The 23,624-nt window shown below is 43.6% G+C and overlaps 1 protein-coding gene across 1 annotated transcript in view; it reads right to left on the bottom strand.

Annotated features, from left to right (window-relative positions):
* LOC126483607 (dystroglycan 1) overlaps positions 1 to 18,620 on the bottom strand; it is a 290,424-nt gene extending 271,804 nt beyond the window's left edge. The window contains exon 1 of the mRNA XM_050106644.1: positions 18,583 to 18,620. The gene's annotated coding sequence lies outside the window, so the exon portion shown is untranslated. The remainder of the gene's footprint in view (positions 1 to 18,582) is intronic.
* Positions 18,621 to 23,624: the final 5,004 nt, after the last annotated feature.

Here is a 23,624-nt window from a genome sequence, read left to right as displayed (position 1 = left end):
TATCGAGATAAATTGTCACGAACGCTGAAAATCCTAGGGACTGCTTATGTGACTGCATGGGCCAATAAATACTGGAAGAATTCAGCAGTGTGGGGCTAAACTATCGAGCAATGCGCTAAGTGTGCCCAAATTTCTAGTAGTATACAACTGCAGGTAAGTTTTGCATACAACTTGGGAGTCTGAATCACTTCCTTCGTGTTATTAAGTTTTCCACAGCACTGTAGTTATTTTCCAATAGTAACAAAATTCTTATGACGTGATGAATGGTTATGTGTAGTCAGTTAGTTCCACTAACGATGAACAAAGATTACACTAGAAGTACAAAAGAAAGCATTTTGTCACTAAATAATAATAAAAGAATGATAAATTGCTAATTTGCTGTATATCATTCATTTCAGGAGACTTTCACTTTGGCATACTAAAAAGCCATTTTGCAGTGTCACCGCACCATAAGCAGAGTCTCAGCAACACGGTGAAGTGCAGCACAATGCCTAATAATTATTAAAATAAAAATATATTTTTTATATAACACGTTTTTAAATCTAAATGAAAAGCATAAAATAATTTCTCCTAGCCCCCATACACATTCCTAACCCCGTACAGATAGTGGTGAAAATCTGTGCTTGTGTATTTTTAATAACTGTGACAATACTTGTAAGTTTTCTAACGAAAAACGCAGGGCTGATGCAGTTTATAACTGATGCATGAATAGTTCACCTCCTACCTATTTCATTCACACCTCGTTTTTCGTTAGGAATCTTACAAACAATGACACAGCTATTAAAAATTCACAAACACAAATTTTCAAGACTATCCTGTGTGGAGATAGGACTTGTATGTGACTATAATAAATTATTTTATACACTGAGGTGCGAAAGTCATGAGGTACCTCGTAATATGATGTCTGGCTTCTTCCTTTATCCCCGCATAGTGCAGCAAATCGACGTGACATTCGCCTCAACAAGAATCCTGAAGTCCCAAGCAGAAATATTGAGCCATGCTGCTCCTACAGCCGTCCATTATTGTGGAAGTGTTGCCGGTGCAGGATTATGTGCACAAAATATTTCTCGTTTACGTGCCACAAATTACCGATGGGATTCATGTCAGTGTTCTGGGTGGCCAAATCATACGCTCGAATTGTCCAGAATGCTCTTTAAACCAATCCCGAACAAAATCAAAATGGTTCAAATGGCTCTGAGCACTATGGGACTTAACATCTGACGTCCTCAGTCCCCTACAACTTAGAACTACTTAAACCTAACTAACCTAAGGACATCACACACATCCATGCCCGAGGCAGGATTCGAACCTGCGACCGTAGCGGTCGCGCGGTTCCAGACTGAAGTGCCTAGAACCGCTCGTCCAACCCAGACGGCTATCCCGAACAAGTGTGGAAGGTGACATACTTGGGGACATGAAGTTCACGAATCGCTGAAAATCGACTCCAAGTACCCGAAAGTAACAATTTCCAGTAATTATCGGTTCACTTGGACCAGAGGACCCAGTCCACCCCATGTAAACACAGCCCACGCCATTATGGAGCAACCACCGGCTTGCACAGTGCCTTGTTGACAACTTCAGTCCATGGGTTCGTGGGGTCTGCACCACACTCTAACCCTACTATCAGCTCTTTTCAACTGAAATCGGGACTTATCTAACCAGACCATGATTTTTCAGTCGCTTACGGTCCAATTGATGTGATCAAGAGCCCATGAGAGGGGTTGCAACCACATTTGATACACATATTAAACTGACCTGTAAAGAAAATACTGTGGGGGTGACCCTTACCGTGTACAGTGTGGTGGGGTGAGGATGTCGAGAGAGACGTGAGGTGGAGGAGATGGACAGACGAGAGGAGAGGGGGAGGAAAAGGAGATGGATAAAGGTAGTGCGAAGGAGGATGGAATGGACTGTGAGGTGGGAGAAGAGGAGATGGACATAGAAAGGAAAGAGGAGCATATGGTCAGAGAGGGAGAAGGGCTGAGGGGATGGAATTAGAGGGGGAGGCAATGGACAGAGAGATGGGTGGAAGAACTGGTCAGAGAGTGGGGATGAAGGAGAAAGAGCGCGGGGGAAGGAAGAGATGGACTCATAGAAAATTGGGATAAATACATACCCGGACAATGCCGGGTCCTCAGCTAGCTTTTTATGCATGCTTCGCGCATGCAAACGTGTTACATGTATTGTACGCAACTGCTCGACCCCATTTCTCCGTCCATCTCCTACCCCCCTCCTTTCTCTGTTCAGCCATACACGAATACCGCCTGGACCGCATTTCGATATTATCTGCACAACATGCCAGTGCTGCAGGGCAGCTGCGTCAGATGTTACCAATCGTTATCAACCCCCCCCCCCCCAACATGCAGACAAGAAAATAAGTTAATATTGAATTGTCATTGAGTTCCGAGACATGTTTAAAGTTTTAGAACTTAAATTCATTGGGCCGTTAGTTCAAAATCAATTGCATAATTTGTACCGAACAGACAGACTAGGAAGCGACCAAATGAAAAGTGTGAAGAATAGCGGCGACTAACCTTTCTTTTTCATAAAAAACATGGTATGCCCCACCGCTTTTCTTATCAAAGCTTTAAGCCCAGTTCATTTCAGACATCGTGTGCAAATTGTTAGTTGCCGAATAAGAAGTATTTCCTTTTTCCGATTTTATATTCCTTGTAACTTTGTTTCAAGAGAGTGTCCGACAAGAACTAAAGAGGTATTTTCCACAAGATGGTTACGAACACAGAATAACTTTTTAAGTTGGAACGTGTAAAATTGAAATTACTGGTAAACTAAGTTAAAGCGAAACTGAGTGAATATCGTGCAAAATGTTATTTTAATCAAACAGATTTGCTACTGCCAGAGAGGAATTTTATTTGTTTAATTTGTCGTTTGTACGATGGAATTTGGAAAATAATTTCCAAAGGGAACTGTCTCCCTTAACACGAAACCTGACATAAATTTAGTAAAAGTAAGATGGCCGGGAGGAGGGTGGGGGGGAGGGAGCGAAGGCAGTGAGGCGTGCCACCGTATAGTGGTGGGAATGAATGAACTGTAAAAGAAGCGTGATGTGGGTTTCGTATTGACTGCTGAACCATGGTTTGTTACCAAAAAAAAAAAATTGTAATTGAATAAACTGGACTACTCATTGCCACCTGTGAATTTTACTAGAAATAAGCATTCAGTCAGATGGCGGGCAAGAGTATTTTTTTTTTTTAACGTACGGCAGTTCGTAGTTTATCTTAACAAACTATTTTCCACAATGAGATGCACACAGAGTTACTAGCGCAGTCATTTCCTCGAACTCTTATCAAAAGTTTGCTGCAAAAGGTCTTCAGTTTTCTTGGATAAGGGCCTTTCTTACAAATTTTGTTTTGTCGGAAGCGCTGCATCGTCAGCAGAAGAAGAATCAGGAGCAAAGCAGGAGAGGCTGGGGTGGGGCGAGGGCTGGGAACTGAATGCCAAAGCAGCCCTCATCCTCTTTTTTCGTGTCTTGTTTGTGCCGCCTCTTTTAAAACGCCTTTAAGAAATTTAATAAGCAGTATTGAAACGAACGGCGAATTTAAAGGCGTGGTATCGGAAAAAACTCAAGGCACGGTAAACAAATAAAGTGGTAGGCCCACGTCTTTCGCTTTTTGATAGGACATTAAATCTAATACTGAGTGTTCAATATAGAGCGGACAGAAAAGAAAGAAGCGCAGATGCTAAACGAAGTAATATGTACTATAGAAGGCGTTAGAAGGGAACAGTAGTTTAATATTTGCTTCAAAGAATGCGTGTGCGGCTGTTTGAAATGAAAATGAGACTTGAAGAAAGAACTGAACAAAATCTACCAGTTCGCTTAAGAGATCAAGTTCCCACAAAATACACCTGATCGTTTGGTTCGTTTGAAACTGTTTCTGTTTCATCCAACATCCTAATGCTCTCCGAGCTTCTGCTTCGTCTCTGGAGATCTCGTCACCTGCGTGCCGTCGAATCTCTATCTCCCTTGCTCTTATCCATATCTGCATCAGGCTTTTTCATGCTAGTAACACACATTTTATGAGGCGCGTAATCTGTTTACAACAGGCGAAACATAAACACTGCTACCTAGGTTAGCACAACGCGTGGCAGCAGTTTTACGATGTAATGAGCTTTTCTCAGAAGCAGCATATTGTAAACTTTGTCGGATACTGGTCGGCGGATGTGTTTGATTTGAAGATGAGCCCAACTAAACGATAAATAATTCATTAATTTTTGAATAGCAACGATTGTGAACAGTAATGTGACAGCGTATGTGCTGAAGTCGCTTCATAGTAAGTTTAGACACTTAGTATCCAAACATTATGGGAAACTTGTACTGGTGGGCCACGCGAACAGCCAAACAGTTTCGGCATTTCAAAGTTAGTCGGTCCGAGGCGCCGAGTCGTAAAAGTCTGCCCTTTGTCAAAGTCTCTTATGTCAGTGGATTTTACCATTCACAGCCTGTATCGTCGCTAGAATCATTGCCCATTCGTCTCTGCACCACTTATACGTATACTTTCTATTGCAAACCCTCGTGGTCCAGTTTTGTAGAAGCCTCGTCGCTACTGCTGTGGGGGCCGAGTTGCCACTGTTCTTACGGTAGGCTGAGTTTGTGAGTTCATGAAATGGTTTCTGGTGCAGTACACCGCTAAGACAATTTCTCCCTGCCACTATGGCTCCAGTACATTAGGACTTTGTTTTTATGAAACATATCTGATGATGGTCATTAAAGACCGAAACCGGCAATATTATCAAACAGTTTGTGACCACAGACGTAAATTAAAGGAAACTTACCTGTAACTGTGATGTCGTCTCTCCAACTGACGGAGAAACATTCCAAATAGAACATTCAAAGATACTCGTATGTGTTATAGAATACTCCTCTGTGTGTTCCTTAAGGGGCCGGATTTAACTGGTGCACCATTTTTCGTGTTGAATCCAGTCTGTTGCGGACTGAGCTTTCGCCGACATTTGCTAGGTGATTTAAACTCATTCGTTCGTCAGCTTATACAGTAAAAACGATGTGGGTAAGACAATATTACAGCCTTCGCCTGTATTACCGCTCTGGTAAGAGAAGCTATGTTGTAATCAAGAAAAGTTTAGAGATAAAAAGGGAATTCGAACAGAAATTTAGTAGGCGCTATAGATACCAGCGGGTTATGTAGGGTAACGTAATTTTAAGCTTACTTCTGTTATTTAAGTAAACAGTGTTATGTGAACGCATGAGTGAAGAGTTAATATGCAGCCGTATTCATGTACTAATTTCTGACTCTTCATATGATCATGATATACGGTAACTTTCCTCTCCCGTGTTCTGTCCCTAACGGACTGTTCACAACCGACTGGCCGCCAAGTTATCGTCTGCCAATGGCGTCATTTTAATGCAATATTGAGGGTGAGGGTGGGGTCAGGACACAGCTCTCCTGGCTGTTGCCAACTTTCCAAAACTTTGAGCCGATATTTATTATTGAAGTATCACCTCAAACACCAAAACAAGGCAGTGCTCCCAGTTCCAGTCCTCTAATAAACGACCCATTCAGTACCAGGAACCGAATTCAGAGCCCTCCACATGGTACCCAAACAAGCTGACCAATAAAGCTACGAAGGTGGACATATTGCTCCACTGAACACTTGACGACTTTTGGCTTATTTACGCGTTTCCCTTGCCCCTGATTGTTTTGAAGGACACGCAGTCATAAATTTATGTTCTCTAATTGCATCCTCGTCAATTTAAGACAGTCCAAAGGATCCACTAAGACAATGACAGAGGTAGCAGGATTCAAATCATCGTCCTACCGACGAGATACATGGTGGCCAGAAAAGCTTGTAAGCATGTTGCAGGAAAGGTTGTACTGAGAAATAGCAGTTCGCTCTCATCGGATTATGGAAGGACGGGGAAGGAAATCGGCCGTGCCCTTCCAAAGGAACCATCCCGTTATTTGCCTGGAGCAATTTACGGAAATCACTGAAAACCCAAATCGGCATGGCCGGAATCGGGATTGAACCGTCGTCCTTCCCAATGCGAGACCAGTGTGTTAACCACCGCGCCACCTCCCTCGGTCAGCTACGATATGTTCTAACTTCCGCGCGCAGTGTTGGGCTGTACTGTTAGCAGTGCGACTGTAGTGCTGTGCCGCCTTAACGGAGCTGGCTGCCGTCTGCTGTGGAGTGACTACACGAGTTCTCTTTCGCCGCCAGCTTGGAACCCATAGCGACTATCGACGGAGTCCAGCCGCCAGAGCCCTGGACATGTTTCTTTGCTGGCTCCGTATCGGCAATGGCGGCGTCTACCATCGAGTGATCCAGTGTGCAAATGGTCCTCTGTGTGTATCTCGTTGCATACTCGTAAGTTCAAACGGTTCAAATGGCTATGAGCACTATGGGACTTAAATTCTGAGGTCATCAGTCCCCTACTTAAACCTAACTAACCTAAAGACATCACACACATCCATGCCCGAGGCAGGATTCGAACCTGCGCCCGTAACGGTCGCGCGGTTCCAGACTGAAGCGCCTAGAACCGCTCGGCCACTACGGCCGGCTACGCGTAAGTGCTGGTTGGCCCCACTTCCTATGCAGGAAGTCTATGGTAGCGATTGAGAAAACCGTTGGTATGGCTGTCCTAAGGCAAGCTGGCTGTTGACAAATATGGATGGTTGTTTATTATGTATAGAATTCTTTTATGCTTTATTGACGCTTAATGCCAATCATGTCGTAGCCGTTTTTTCAATGCATGGATACCGAGGGATTTATAACTGTTTTATTAAGGTGTTGTGACATAAATTCTTCTAGCTGCGTTTTGCAATCGCGGAGGAAGTGGTGGAGGTATATCCATTTAACTATACAAAATATATGTACATTCTTTTAAACTGATTCGATGTGAGTTATGAATATTGTTGTTTTCTTTTAATGAAACTTTTTATTTACGACAAAAAGTGTAATGTATTTTGAAGAAAAGTATCACATCCACCTCAACCTAGCCCTTCCATTCATTACGTAGCACAATGACATAACCGTGTCTGAAGCTCAGGCTCAATGACCACATGAGTTATACAGGGTGTTACAAAAAGGTACGGCCAAACTTTCAGGAAACATTCCTCACACAAAGAAAGAAAATATGTTATGTGGACATGTGTCCGGAAACGCTTACTTTCCATGTTAGAGCTCATTTTATTACTTCTCTTCAAATCACATTTATCATGGAATGAAAACACACAGCAACGGAACGTACCAGCGTGACTTCAAACACTTTGTTACAGGAAATGTTCAAAATGCCCTCCGTTACCGAGGATACATGCATCCACCCTCCGTCGCATGGAATCCCTGATGCGCTGATGCAGTCCTGGAGAATGGCGTATTGTATCACAGCCGTCCACAATACGAGCACGAAGAGTCTCTACGTTTGGTACCGGGGTTGCGTAGACAAGAGCTTTCAAATGCCCCCATAAACGAAAGTCAAGAGGGTTGATGTCAAGAGAGCGTGGAGGCCATGAAATTGGTCCGCCTCTACCAATCCATCGGTCACCGAATCTGTTGTTGAGAAGCGTACGAACACTTCGACTGAAATGTGCAGGAGCTCCATCGTGCATGAACCACATGTTGTGTCGTACTTGCAAAGGCACATGTTGTAGCAACACAGGTAGAGTATCCTGTATGAAATCATGATAACGTGCTCCATTGAGCGTAGGTGGAAGAACATGGGGCCCAATCGAAACATCACCAACAATGCCTGCCCAAACGTTCACAGAAAATCTGTGTTGATGACGTGATTGCACAATTGCGTGCAGATTCTCGTCAGCCCACACATGTTGATTGTGAAAATTTACAAGCTGATCACGTTGGAATGAAGCCTCATCCGTAAAGAGAACATTTGCACTGAAATGAGGATTGACACATTGTTGGCTGAACCATTTGCAGAAGTGTACCCGTGGAGGTCAATCAGCTGCTGATAGTGCCTGCACACGCTGTACATGGTACGGAAACAACTGGTTTTCCGCCGGTCGGAGTGGCCGAGCGGTTAAAGGCGCTACAGTCTGGAACTGAGCGACCGCTACGGTCGCAGGTTCGAATCCTGCCTCGGGCATGGATGTGTGTGATCTCCTTAGGTTAGTTAGGTTTAAGTAGTTCTAAGTTCTAGGGGACTTATGACCACAGCAGTTGAGTCCCATAGTGCTCAGAGCCATTTGAACCATTTGAACTGGTTTTCCCGTTGCACTCTCCGTACAGTGACGTGGTCAACGTTACCTTGTACAGCAGCAACTTCTCTGACGCTGACATTAGGGTTATCGTCAACTGCACGAAGAATTGCCTCGTCCATTGCTGGTGTGCTCGTCTAGGTCTTCCCCAGTTGCGAGTCATAGGCTGGAATGTTCCGTGCTCCCTAAGATGCCGATCAATTGCTTCGAACGTCTTCCTGTCGGGACACCTTCGTTCTGAAAATCTGTCTCGATACAAACGATACAAACGGCTATTACCCTGTGCTAATCCATACATCAAATGGGCATCTGCCAACTCCGCATTTGTAAACATTGCACTGACTGCAAAACCACGTTCGTGATGAACACTAACCTGTTGATGCTACGTACTGATGTGCTTGATGCTAGTACTGTAGAGCAATAAGTCGCATGTCAACACAAGCACCGAAGTCAACATTACCTTCCTTCAATTGGGCCAACTGGCGGTGGATCGAGGAAGTACAGTACATACTGACGAAACTAAAATGAGCTCTAACATGGAAATTAAACGTTTCCGGACACCACATAACATCTTTTCTTTATTTGTGTGTGAGGAATGTTTCCTGAAAGTTTGGCCGTACCTTTTTGTAACACCCTGTAGATTTTCTTGCTACCAGGGGTGGCATTCTTTTTTTGCCGTATACCCGACAAAACACCTACAAATTTATGTATTCATCGTATTACTCAAATTTCTTGTAATTAGAGATTTGAAGGAGCGATCGTATTTGCTTTGAAGAAACTTCTAGTAGCCCTGATCGCATTCGATACTATTTATTCCTGATAACTGGTTTCAACAGTTAAGACTGTCATCATCTTGTCTTCAAAGGACGTCTTGCTACACGCCCTCTTCCAATATGACTTTATCACACGTCATGTGCCACAAATAAAAACAATGCACATAAAAAGCTAGTTGTTTAACTAGGGATGTCCACAAACACAACGTTCCCTACTGATGCTTGTACTATGTAACAGTGCAAATTTGTGCACGTGTTTACTTGTACATGACGAATTAAGTACATCATGGATTCACATGGTCTGAATTGAACCGTGTACCTCAAAGAATTTGGATCCATGATTTATTTAACTTGTCTTGTATATGTGTACATGTGCACAAATGTTGAGTGTTATGAAATTCAACGTTATACAAGCATCAGTGGAATGTTGTGTGTGTCGACATGACTAGTTACACAAGGTGAGTTTTAACAGTATTGTTTTTATTTTTGACAAATCTGTCTTTATTTGTAACGTGCGTGCGTGAATTCCTAATGGACCAAACTGCAGAGGTCATCATTTCCTAGACTTACACACTACCTAAACTAACTTATGCTCAGAACAACACACACGCCCATGCCCGAGGGAGGACTCGAACCTCCGGCGGAAGGGGCCGCGCAATCCGTGACATGGCGCCTCAAACCGCGAGGCCACTCCGCGTGGCTTTATTTTTTAACAAACCTGTGCGTGTTATAATGGAACAGGACGTGTAACAACAAGTTCTTTGAAGATCAGAATATGACAGTCTTTTCTTTTTAATATTTATTTGGCCTTTGAGTGTATACTCAATTTAGCCATCGGCAACACATAGTGACAATGTGGCTCTGAGCACTATGGGACTTAACTTCTGAGGTTATCAGTCCCCTAGACATAGAACTACTTAAACCTAACTAACCTAAGGACATCACACACATCCATGCCCGAGGCAGGATTCGAACCTGTGACCGCAGCGGTCGCGCGGTTCCAGACTGTAGCGCCTAGAAGCGCTCGGCCACACCGGCCGGCATAGTGACAATGTACACATAATTGAATAAACAAATATAGAAATGCATATTTACAAAAATAAAAAGCTTAACTGTTACAGTTTTGTACATAATGTTTTAAAAATTGAATTGAATTGGAAAATAATTAAAAGTGTCTTGGCTTACAATTCACACCAATTCTGAAATATCTTGATCAGCAAGACATATTTATAATTTACGTACACCATTAAAACCTACAGATTGTGACCAGTACTCTTGATGAAGTTAACTATCACTTTATATAGACGAACGTCTTTAGTACACAAAAGAGAAGAAGCTGATTGAGGAAGATGGTAGCCCATACTCAGCAATGTCTTCAGAAAGACCAACCGTTCACGGTCAAATTTGGGGCACATAAATAAGATGTTGTTGACATCAGCTTCCGACTCAGGATCATACTCACATGCTGGTGAACTGTAAACGTTGATCCGATGTAGATGTTGTGGGAAAGAGGCATGATTGAAGCGGAGTCTTATGATGGTAAAAATCGTGGATCGGTCAAGATGTGCCCTCATGAACCACGGCTGTGAAGGAGTCCGAGGTTGTAGCACTGCGTAATAACCGCCTTTTATCTGTTGAGAAACGTTCCACATTTTCTGCCATTGTTGTCTTGCGTGATCCTTGACTTCACGTAAGTAGTCTGTATAAGGAAGGTGCAGATCCAGGACGGTGCCTAAGGTTGCCGCTTGTAGTGTTGAAACCGGCCATCAGCCATAAAAAGTGTTGATTGAGATCTTAGCTACTAAAAGTTTGTCCATCCTGCTAAAACTGTACACCCAGAGTAAGTAAAATTTGGTTAGTTGAGCCTTCCTGTTGCAATTTTATTGACAAGCAGTGAAACTGCGCCCCATTCGCGCTGTACTCGTTTATTCTCTAGAGTTTCAGGCCGCCTTTGGCCTTTATTGTTGAAATTTCATAGACCCGTAGTGCTCCTTTGCAGCTACAGCCTGTGCGCATTATTCGTCGACCTCCGCCGGAGCTTTAATGCAAATGTAGACTACGTGGTGGCGAGGCGTCTTCAGCCCGCAGCGTAGCGCGGAGCAGAGGATGCAGGGAGCGTTAATGAGGTGGCGAGTTGCCCGAGGCCCGGCCCTTGCCGAGACGACGGCGTGTGCTGGGAGGGCCCGCTGCGCTGATGAGGAAGTCGTCAGCCGGGGGCAGCAGCTAGCGGCCTCCAGCCGCCTGGGTCAAGATTGCGCGCTGCGCCGCTGCTGATGGGATGATGGCCGGCGACGACGACGCCGCCTACTCCGCCCCACCGTGGCCTCCTAGACGCCCACTGTCCGCCACAGCTGTTCGCACCTCACCGGGACCCACACGCTGTAAGATTCCGACAAAAATCTATTGCGTAATTTGTGGGGAGTCGCTCCACTTAAATGTTTAACAAATCATTTCCAGTGTTAACCAGACAGCAAAATACATCCTCTGCGTGCTGTCATTTTCGATATCTTGAACCGTTTACCAGATATGACGACTTTTACGATCACGTGATGCACAGGGATGGAATTGGGCGCGCCCCGCTCGACCAGTCCACCAGATATACACACATGTTCAGAAAAATCAGAACAACCTGAACGACTAGACATAGGACGTTCATATCCACATGGAATGTACATTAGTATGTTCTGCAGAAATTATTAGCATTTGAACCATGTCGGCCTGTAGATTCAAGGTCAAAAAAATGGCTCTGAGCATTATGCGACTTAACTTCTGAGGTCATCAGTCACCTAGAACTTGGAACTAATTAAACCTAATTAACCTAAGGACATCACACACATCAATGCCCGAGACATGATTCGAACCTGCGGCCGTAGCGGTCGCGCGGTTCCAGACTGAAGCGCCTAGAACCGCTCGGCCACCCTAGCCGGCGAAGGCCTTAGAACACGACAGGATGGGTCAGGTGGCACCACCCAGACCACCATCCGAGAACATCCGACACATTCGATTGGCATTGCAAGACAGATCTGAGTCCTCCTCGGCTCTGACGCAGCACTGGAGCAGTGTAACACATCTTATACTACCAGGGATGACAGTCCGTCGCTGTTTATTACGGCCTGGTATGATATTCCTGGCTGTGGCCACCAGTATTTTATTTTACTAGATGCTCGCCTTGCAGCTTGGTACACGTGAAGCAGCATATAATACAAAAGTGGAGTGAGGTACAAGTAACAGATGGTACAATATGTACCAGTCCCGTGGGAGAGGCCGGCAATTGTACTGAACTTGCTTCTGATTGATCGGCACGTTCCGGTGCTAGGCGCCAAAACGCCTAACTTCTCTTACTAATTATTTATATACTTTTCATTGTACTTAACCCAGTTTTTACTATGACAGTCTCCCATGGTTACCGCATGAGACTATCATTTTTGTTTATTAAATTTCACTGGTTTTGAGAAACATAAGAGTAACGATATTGCAACCGAAGTGCTTCGGACACCATCGGGTTGCTGTGGCGCGCCTGGGAGACGTACTTCGGCTGCGCTATTAACTCTGTTTCGAGCGTACTGGGGGGCCGGAAACGTATCTCAGTATCGAGCTTTACGTAGATGTAAATATGTAATTGTCACTCTGTTTCGGGTGTTCTCCACAGCCGGACATGTTGTACTCTGTATCGGGCGTAACTTAGGGAGCATCGGAGAGCCGGACATGTGTATGGTATTTGGGAAGTTGGATGGAAAAGGTACCATACAATTAAGAAAGCTATGTCGAGTGTTGTAAAAGACAGTGTAAATATATGAATAATAACCAACCAGGATACATTAATGAGAAGTGTCGCCTACCATCATTGTCAATATTATAGATCTTGCACTCTGTAGATACGGAGACTAATCTGGAGATGTACCATCCTGCAAAAAGCACAATCACAGGTTCAAATTGACAAAGTAGCAGCCTCCGCTGAAGAAGATCCCACGACCGACGAGCTGTCTTCTGCCCTGGTGACACAACTTTAGAAGACGACGTCGGTGAGAAGAACAGTCAGAAACTCTTGTTCAATCTCTCCTGATCTGACTTCCAAAGGGACACACAATTTATATTGGGCTACGTGCGCGTCGTCTACTTCTCCGCCTACCTCTGACGAAAGTGCAGAAACATGCTGGTGTATGAAATGACGTCACTCGAAACAACAGCAAAGGCGTAACACAGTGATTTCGGATGAATCCAGGTTCTGTCTAGTGCACTTTGGTTCGCTGCAGACAGTGGCAGTGGCATCACAGCGACTGCATTCGCCAACTCAAGGCCTTATGGTGTGGGGTGTTATTAGGTACAACTATTGTGTAAAACCACAAATCACTGTTGGTGCGTGTCCAGGGCAGTGTGACCTACGTGAATGACATCGTGCGACCCGTAGCCGTAACCTTTATGCACGGCACCCCAGACACCGTTTTTCAACAAGACAACGCACGACCACATGTTGCTGCATGAACACGTGACACTTGATGTCACAGGATGTCAGCTTTTTGCCCTGGCCTGTCAGATCACCAGACTTGTCGTAGATTGAAATTGTATGGGATCTGGTGAAACGATGGGTGCAGCGCAGTGACCCGACACCAACCACCACACATGAACTACGGAAAAAGATGAATGCAGCATGGATGGCTATACCACAGGATGCCATCGTGCATGGAACAAGTTATCAGGGCACATGGTGGACCATTTGCCTATTAGGCATCAGGACACGTACTTTGCCGACGTGACTGAAATGCTAGTCACTTCTGCAGAACGCACTAATGTGCATGTCCTGTTTTTCTGAACATGAGTGTACAACACAAAATCTCAAGAATGAAGAGAGAGAACGTTCTATTCTCAACTTTAAATACAATTTCGATATCTGGGCTACATTTCATACACAGATATGTAAGACTTAAAATGTACTATACGCGAAGTCCACTGAGTGCGTTTTTACTCTGCAAAAACTCAAAAATTCCGTGCAGCCATTTAATTAGTTTCGTGCTGCAGACGAATAACGAAAACAAAGCCAGTCCTTTGGCGAGCTAAGGTATCAAGCTGTAAGATGAGAAATTATAGAAGTTTTTAAACGAATAATTTTCTTAAAATTGGATGATAAGTATTTCATAGTGGCCGGCGCGTCCGCTCCAGCGCTTTGCCGAGGACTCACAGCTGTCGCTTTGCAGCGACTAGATCAACACGTTCGAATTCAAATGTCGTCGCTAGTTGTAGCGGAGGACAGGCAGCGCCGCGGACGATGTTCAACTAGGACACTTCCGTAAGTAGATCTGCAGTTGCGTTTCGTCGTCTGAAACTGTCGCGTGCTGACGGTCCCTTCTATCGCTTACGTAGAACGTGACCTAATACGACGGAAGTAAGCTACATAAAGCACACAGTAAAAGTACTGGTTTCTTCGAGGAGACATCACGTATCACTTTGTTACGCCGTCCTCACACGGGACGTGTTTCCTGTCTCAGAGCATACCAGACGTGATTTCCATCGTGGTACGTGCACGCTTACACGCGAGCCGCTGCATCACACGGAACGTGTTCCTCGACGTAATTTCCGACTGCACCACTCTCCAAAGATAAATATTGTCATGTGTATCTGATGTTCGCATCAAACAGTTTTTTACCAAAATGGACGAGCGTAAGTTGTAATGGTAGCTCTAATAAAATGTACATTTCCTCCATGGCCCATATATGTTTTTATCTATAGTATACATAAATATATACACGGCAAAAAGGAACGTTCTGTGTCCACCGAGTAAGGACATCCATTTCTTAAATTTGTATTCCAAATAGTACGAAACAAATTTACAATAGTCTTCCACATAAGACAAAACTTATTACATTTTTGTGTAGATGGATCCACAGCCTCTGTGAATTTCTTGAGGGAAGTTATTTTCCTGCATAGGCTGTTTTCATTTTTGAAATATATGTAAGACCCGAGGTCCGGGTTTTAAGGTGGATGAGAAGAACAGTCCAAAGAAGCTTTGTGAGCGCCTCTCAGGTGAACAGATTTTTGTGAGGCCTTCGGATGTCTCGGAGAAGTTGGTTTGAATTACTGTGGCGACAAACACGCTGAAGTCTTTTCTTCAATTTCCTGGGGGTGTGTGCGGTTGGCCTTCGCGCGGGAGATCGGAAAGGTTTTCGCGACCTTGTTGCGATGATGACAGACCCCACGCACAACGACTCATCGTGCTTTTGTTCACTGCCAGGTCTCCGTAAACACTCTGAATATCTTCCATGCTCTGGTTTTCGCCGAAAGAAACTCAATGTCCGCTCTCTGCTTGGAATGCACTCCATTACAGACGCCAAACTGAAAGCTATTTATAGCGCCGCCACCTATCGGAACTTCGGTAAACTATAGGGGCTGAAGCGGGAATATTCCAAGATGTGCCACAACAAATTCCGTATTTTTTCAACCGAAATTTGCGGAGAATAAAGTGTGCTGCCTTACTTGCAGTATACCTCTCATATATTTCACAGCTCTGTGTGGAGGATGCAACATCTGATGGCGTCCTCAATGAAGTTTTCTTACCAGGCTATTGTTGTTGTTGTGGTCTTCAGTCCTGAGACTGGTTTGATGCAGCTCTCCATGCGACTCCATCCTGTGTAAGCTTCTTCATCTCCCAGTACCTACTTCAACGTACATCCTTCTGAATCTGCTTAGTGTATTCATCTCTTGGTCTCCCTCTACGATTTTTACCATCCACGCTGCCCTCCAATACTAAATTGGTGATCCCTTGATGCCTCAACACATGTCCTACCAACCGTCCCTTCTTTTAGTCACGCTGTGCCACAAACTTCTCTTCTCCCCAATCCTATTCAATACTTCCTCATTAGTTATGTGATCTACCCATCTAATCTTCAGCATTCTTCTGTAGCACCACATTTCAAAAGCTTCTATTCTCTTCTTGTCCAAACTATTTATTGTCCATGTTTCACTTCCATACATGGCTACACTCCATACAAATACTTTCAGAAACGACTTCCTGACACTTAAATCTATACTCGATGTTAACAAATTTCTCTTCTTCAGAAACGATTTCCTTGCCATTGCCAGTCTACATTTTATATCCTCTCTACTTCGACCATCATCAGTTATTTTGCTCCCCAAATAGCAAAACTCCTTTACTACTTTAAGTGTCTCATTTCCCAATCTAATTCCCTCAGCATCACCCGTCTTAATCCGACTACATTCCATTATCCTCGTTTTGCTTTTGTTGATGTTCATCTTATACCCTCCTTTCAAGACACTATCCATTCCATTCAACCGCTCTTCCAAGTCCTTTGCTGTCTCTGACAGAATTACAATGTCATCGGCGAACCTCAAAGTTTTTATTTCTTCTCCATGGATTTTAATACCTACTCCGAACTTTTCTTTTTTTCCTTCACTGCTTGCTCAATATACAGGTTGAATAACATCGGGGAGAGACTACAACCCTGTCTCACTCCCTTCCCAACCACTGCTTCCCTTTCATGTCCCTCGACTCTTATAACTGCCATCTGGTTTCTGTACACCTTCAGAATTTGAAAGAGCGTATTACGTTTCTCGAATTTATGCCGGCGGATCGAATATTTCATCATTTTTCTGGAGTGCATTCAGGACATTATTAACTCCTGTACCGATAATTCGGATGACAATTCTCCAGCCATTCTCAGGATGGGTCGCTTACAAGATTTTTAAATCACTTTATACTGTGGAGTAAACGCGCCTGCGTCAGAGGTAACATTGTTCGTAAAAAGGGCGTCAGTTACAGGTAAATCTCTGCGCCACTAAGAGTAAAACAATGTAAGCGAAGAGTCAGTGAATCGACAGTGCTTACGAAGTATTTGTTTGGTTATTATGGACGACATATGTTGGAATGACGAGCAGTGAAGACCTAGAACAAATTTCCTTTGAGAAAGCAGACTTGAAACGGGGGGTTTCCATGATTTGTCTCCTAACTATATTTCCAACTTCCTTGACTACTGAATCCCTGTAGGACGAGACTGTCGCCAGTATTTTGACTCTCCCATAATCGATGGACTGGTCAATGGAGATACAATGGTCATCCACAACAGATTTGTTGGGCTCTAATACGAGAGTGTATCGCTGGGGTTCAATTCAAAGTTCTTCTACATTGCGTATTTTTTGCCCTATGTACCACTTACAGCTAAGAAGAAATTTCGTGTACACCCGCCTTTCATAAAAGCAAATCATTCTTCCCTGTGGAAGGAAGATCACATCCACTTTATTCTTTTTCATTATTCTTGTGATTTTTGAAGATGTATTTCCCACGTACGGTAGAAAGCCCGTAGGCTTCACATCTCTCTCTTCTTCAGCATCATTTACAAGACTACTCTGCAGTTCGCACATAGATGCCTGGCAGAGGCTTCTTCGAACCGCCTTCGGACTATTTCTCTATCCTTCCACTCCAGAACAGTGCTTCGGAAAAATGAGCACTTTCTGCTCGTGCTCTTATTTCTCTCATTTTATTATGACGATCATTTCTGTCTATGTAGGTTGGCGATGATAAAACCTTTATTTTTCTTCTTCTGGTTGGTCTGGCATTTTCGTTTGGAAAGTTATATCAATTTGATGTTTTGTGTATCCATTCTTACGGAATATTTCATCCAAGTGTACCAGTTCACTCTGCAGGTTGTCAGCGTCCGATACTACATGAGCCCTGTGTGCTAAAGTTTTATGTATTCTCACAGTTCGCGAAGGATGGTAGCATCTATGAGCTTGAAAGTACAAACCGGTAAACGGAGCAAGAGTTAATAATATCCCGGATGCACTCCCGAAAAACGACGGAATAGTTACTGGCATAACTAACTCAGACGTGAGTTCTGTGTGCAGCTAGAGTCGCAGTTTTCTCTTTTTGCACACAGAATTCATGTGCGAGATAGTTGTGCCCGAAAGTATCCTCTACCATGTTCGTAAGCAACCGTTATTAGGAGCGCCATCACATGTTGCTTGCTGCACACAGATGTGTGGAATATGTGATGCTATATGATTAAATACAGTTTTTTTTATTGTGATGCAAGTAACAGAGGTTGCCTTAAAATGTTAAATCATTAAATTAAATTATTTCAAAAATAAATTGTATGTAAGAAAGGAACGCTGTAAAATAATATTAGTTGTAGTTCTTTGAGTGAATAACATGTTTGCAATCTTGGGCGAAACTATTGGAGTCACAAATGAAATATTCACTTGCTTTCATTAAATGTTACTGTTTATAGTACTGCAGCGTCGCACGGTAGCGCATATAACAATTCTAGCTTTAATGAGGAATGCGTGCAATCTGAGCCATTCAGAAGGTATCTCTCTCTCTCTCTCTCTCTCTCTCTCTCTCTCTGTCTCTCTCTCTCTCTCTGTGTGTGTGTGTGTGTGTGTGTGTGTGTGTGTGTGTGTTTTCTGCATGCCGAGGTTCTGAATTTCCTTGCACGGCGCTCTCTTGTTGCATTTATTCCTTTAAAGTGAGGGTGTGTACAGGTGTCTAAGACTTAAGCCGGCTGCTGTTTAAACATTTTATGCGCCCAGAGGAACTTAGTATTATCTCTGTCATGGAAAGTATTCATGAGAAAAAAACAGATTTGTAACAGCTTGCGAAAACTACTTACGTATGGAATTGGATACGGCTTCTGGGCGCGAAAGGACAGCTTACCTGGAACACAAACAAATATTGCTAAGAAGTGAGTAAACAAAGGAGGCGGGCTAAAGCTTCATTGTGAATAATATGAAGGCGGTGAAGAACACATTCATGGTCAAAAGAAGTCCACTAGCATCAGACATCTGCATTAATGTGAAGGGGACATTTCTGAAAATGTAGGTAGAGCGTACAGCACTGTATGGCAATGAGACATTGACTGTAGGAAAACGGGGAAAAGAGGAGAATCGACGGGTTTGAGATGTGGTGGTACAGGAGGATGCTGAAAACTAGGTGGTCTGATAAAGAAAGGAATGAGGTGCTCTCCACAGAATTCGTGAAGAAAGGAACATATGAAAAACACTGACCAGAATAAAGGACAGGTACTAGAGGGAGATAGAGAGGGCAAAAACTACGGGAGAGAGGTCTGAATATATCCAACAAGTAATTGGGGACGTAGAATTTCAGTGCAACTCTAAGATGATGAGGTTGGCGCAGCGGAGGAATTCGTTGCGGGCCACATCAAACAGCTCAGAAGCCTGATGAAAAAGTGTAGAATGAGTATTCTGAAATATGGCACTAACAGACGAAAATGAAAATTTCAGGCGATGCAAGGTCTTAAATGAGCAATGCGAGTGGGCCTCGCTCACATAATCATTACCAGAGTTTACAATTCATGACCGGTTGTGGAAGATGGAAGACCTTGCAGATATGCATTAAGATTACGAGGGACTCTGCCATTTAAACCACAGAATTCTGATCAACTTTCCGAGCAAAAATCTGTTTGCACAGTGTAAATCGAAGAGTAAGTGTTAGATGGTGTGGAAAAAAGATTCGTCTATAAGCAACAGTCAACTTTTCCGTCAAATGTGCACTTGAATAGAGTGTGGAGAGTGCTAGCGTAACAGCAGTTACATCCCTGTCGTAAACAAAGTCCACAAATAGTGGGGCTCAATGTTCTTAAATCCAGAGTTCAGTTCTGTACATGGATTATCCAGTGCAGCACTGAAGTGCTAAACTTCCTCCCGTTTGTATTGTTCACTTCAACCATGATGGCGTTCGTAACTATGGTAAGCGCCATGCCTAGAGTGGTGAAAATTTGCATGCAGTGTTTGATATCAACGTTATCTGTCAGCTAGTGGATTGGAAATGTCGAGGTCAACTAAATAAACCGTAGCTTATGAATGTCGCTTAATTTATTACTTTCTGTTTAAACGCGGTTCAAGCCACTGTCATCAGATCAAAGCGTAGAAATTGGAAAAGAAAGAAAGAAAGAAAGAAATGTTCAGCGTCGTATGAATGAAACCTCTGCCTAAGTTGGCTGTCAACTCAACTAAAGGTGTTTTACAAGGTATAAGATCCGATGATGTAATGGCAATAGCCGAAATGTCGTTATACAAGGGTGAGTCAAATGAAAACCTTAAATTTGTAATAACAAATGGAAATTTCGCGCCGTTATCCTGTAAGTTGGTAAGCGTGCTACAAACAGCGAGCAGAATGGCCTGTAGATATCAGCATAGTGCAGATGCACACATACCGTCGCCGTGTCAGTATAAAGATGGCCGCCCCACTTGCGACTTGCACCAGGGAAGAACGGCGTTCTGTTATTCGGTTTTTGCATAGTAAAGGTGTGAAACCTATTGAAATTCAGCAACGAATGAAGGTTCAGTACGGTGATGTATGTTTGTCACAACAGCAAGTAGGAAGTTCGCAAATGGTGTGACTTCAGTGGAAGATGCTCCTCGTCCAGGTCAGGCACAACGAGTTGTGACTTCACAGAACATTGCAGCAGTTGAAGCCGTAGTGAAGGGAAACCGGCGACTGACACTGAGTGACATTGCAACATGTTTACAGATTAGTCATGGGTCAGCACACCATGCTGCGCATGATGTGCTCCTGTTTCACAAAGTGTCTTCAAGATGGGTGCTACGGCAGCTGAATCCCGAAATGAGAAAACGACGTGTTGATGCTTGTGAAGAACTTCTTCGGCGCTTTGAACAAGAAGATGATGGCTTCCTTGCAAGAATCGTTACTGGGCACGAAACCTGGGTTCACTTCCACCAACCGGAAACGAAGAGAGCGAGCAAGGAATGGCACCATTCCTCATCACCAAGTGGTTTCCATATTCTTTGGACCACTCAAAGACGCAATGAGAGGAAAGAAGTTCCGTTCTGATGAAGAGGTACGCCACGCGGTGCATGAGTTGTTGCGCGGACTACCAAATGAATTTTTTTCCAAACGAATTTATGCACTTTGTAAGCGCTGGAGGACTTGCATTGAGCGTGAGGGAGATTATGTTGAAAAGTGACACAGCTTTGTACCACTCCTGCACAATAAATAGTATTTAAAAAATATATACAAGGTTTTCATTTGACTCGCCCTCGTATAAGGTTTTATTACGAACATTATTATGTTATTGTTGGTCTATAGAGCGACGGTGTTCGGCCACCCCCTATTGATGATAGTGAACAACTCTCGGAGTTAGTGCTCTTGCACTACTCACGCTCTGGCGAAATTTAAGAGTACTGTATCATAATTATTTGTATGGAGAAGGATGCATGACGTGAGGACTAGGAGCAAAAACCCTGGAGAAAAAGTCCTACGCCCACACCGGCCTAGCTAGATACGAGTACAACGCGCATAGCTGTGGCGCTCTTTGCATCCAGCACCCGGCATAAAACGGCTGACTACGGTAATTATGATTTACTGTTAGGTAACTTTAGTGAGACTGAGGACTATTTCAGTAATATGCTGCAACTTAACTATGTCGACATCATGAACCACAAAGGTTGTTAAGGTACACCGCATCAGTTTTTGCAAACGAACTAACTGCGCGTAGTTGATTGCTGTAGCCGAATGTCGTGTTTTGTAATCGACAGCTGGGTTGCACTGAAATAACTATGACTGACTGGAAGTAGGTCGATACTGCCATGTCGACCTCTTGAATACGGCCACAACAGCGCTAACAGCGGCAGACAGCCCATAAATAAATGGCGGCACGAAAGTGATTCTTACAAAAAGAAATAACAGGCATTGAGGGGTATTGAAACCTGAGGCAACACTGTTAGGGTCGATTCACACACATCTGACGTGACAAATCTCCTGTCTTATGTGATGTGTCCAATCCAAACTATGTGACACAGAGTTACAAAATTATAGATGCAGCAACACTCCAATAAAAATGGGGAAAAATAGTACAAAATCCATCTTAATATTTGTTGTTAGTTATTGTTTTATTAACAGCAAGATGTTATGAAACAAGTTACTTCAATTTACGTTGCTCATCTGTTACAGAAAATGATTACAAATTTAGATTTCCGTTTAGCCATGTACATGGTGAGCAAAACAAAAAGCCTTGGACATACCTCTCCTTAAATATTAAATACCATCATTCTGTAACTGCAGTATCAAATCGGACAGGTCCAGCACCTCCATTGTACCTTTGCTTGCGTACCACTAAATCTCGTTCCACCTTTTCCTCCTTCACTTCAGTCTTATGACTGTGTAACAAACTGCCGTATAGCCCGCCTCTTGTCCAATACTACCCTACATTCAATACGAAGCTTTAAACTGAATCAGCATCTATGTTCATACTCCGCAAGCCACCGTAGGTTGCTTGGCGGAGGGTACCCTGTACCACTACCACCATTTCCTTTCCTGTTCCACTCGCAAATAGAGAGAGGGAAAAACGACTGCCAATATGCCATCCTATGAGCCCTAATTTCTCGTATCATATCTTCGCGGTTCTTCTAAGAAATGTATGTTAGCGACAGTAGACCCAATCTGCAGTCAGACTGAGATGGCGTTTCTCTGAAATTTCGGAATAGTGTTCCTAGAAAAGAAGTTTACCCTTCCTCTGTACAAGAATTTATCAATACCTGTTTAACAAAGAGTTACAACAGTTTTTAATCAAAATAGCAACAGATAACCTTTCTACAATTACTGGAGAAAATTCCAAAATCGTAACAGGGAACGGAGAAGGCGTTTTAACATACAACGAAGAAAATTCAAAACAGGTTTCGCAGGAGACGATCAGGAAGCAGAAGGCAAAGCAATTTGTATGCAAACGCTGTTTGGCAGGATTGCGGAGAAGGTGACTTAGTGCGTTTAGAGAACAACATACTTATAAAAGTGCATCCGTAATAACAAAACATTTTAATCAACAGGCAAGCAAATTAAAAGAAAACACAAGGACTGTTCAGCTTAAGCCTCTTAATTAAATGGGAGGCACAGTTATTCAACTGCAGTTGTGCAAGGAATACTATTTTAAAGGAAATATACATACACGGCAATTTTGCTGAAATGCGAGGTTACTCGAGCTGCACAGACGCCAAAAAAGCTGGCGAAATGCCAAGTTTCAGTGAACTGAATGTTAGTTGCCTTACATGAACAGGCGCAAGTAGTAAAATTAATTTTATTTCAATTGCAAGGACGTTCAAAATCCAGTCACCATAGATTGCTTCCGCTTATGGGTGACAGTTCAAAATTTATAGTGAGCCACCTGACTGTCAGTCAAAAGCCTCCACGAGCTCATGTGCTAAAGTAACATTAGATCAACTGCGTCTGAATAGTCGACCAGCAGCACCCTCTGAATAACAGTAATTACAGGCGAGACAATAGTGACAACCATGTGCAACTTTTTCTCGGCGGAAATCAGTCCACATTTGTTACAAAAGTTGACCAACATTCATACGTTTTCGCTACTCTCCTTTCTGAAAGACAATTCCATCTAATCAGTGCCCCTCGAACACCGACACCTATGTAAATCCCAGTCCGCCGCGCACCCTCATAAGCAATCGCCGGCCAAGCCGACTCTTGGTTTTGTGACCAGCCAGCAGCCACGAGGGAAACTGCTCATAGGCGCTGCAGTCCCTAGAGGAGTCGTTTAAATCACCTTTTCAGGCCATGCCTTCTCACGGCCGGCCAGGGAAGCCATAGAAATCTCTGAGCGAAGATAGGCGAGCACAGTGACTACCAAAAGCGCACTCGCACCGATCACGAACCTATCGATCACAA

This window comes from Schistocerca serialis, chromosome 6 (assembly GCF_023864345.2).
Source record: "Schistocerca serialis cubense isolate TAMUIC-IGC-003099 chromosome 6, iqSchSeri2.2, whole genome shotgun sequence".
NCBI lineage: Eukaryota > Metazoa > Arthropoda > Insecta > Orthoptera > Acrididae > Schistocerca > Schistocerca serialis.
This window is presented reverse-complemented; position numbering and strand designations above follow the sequence as displayed.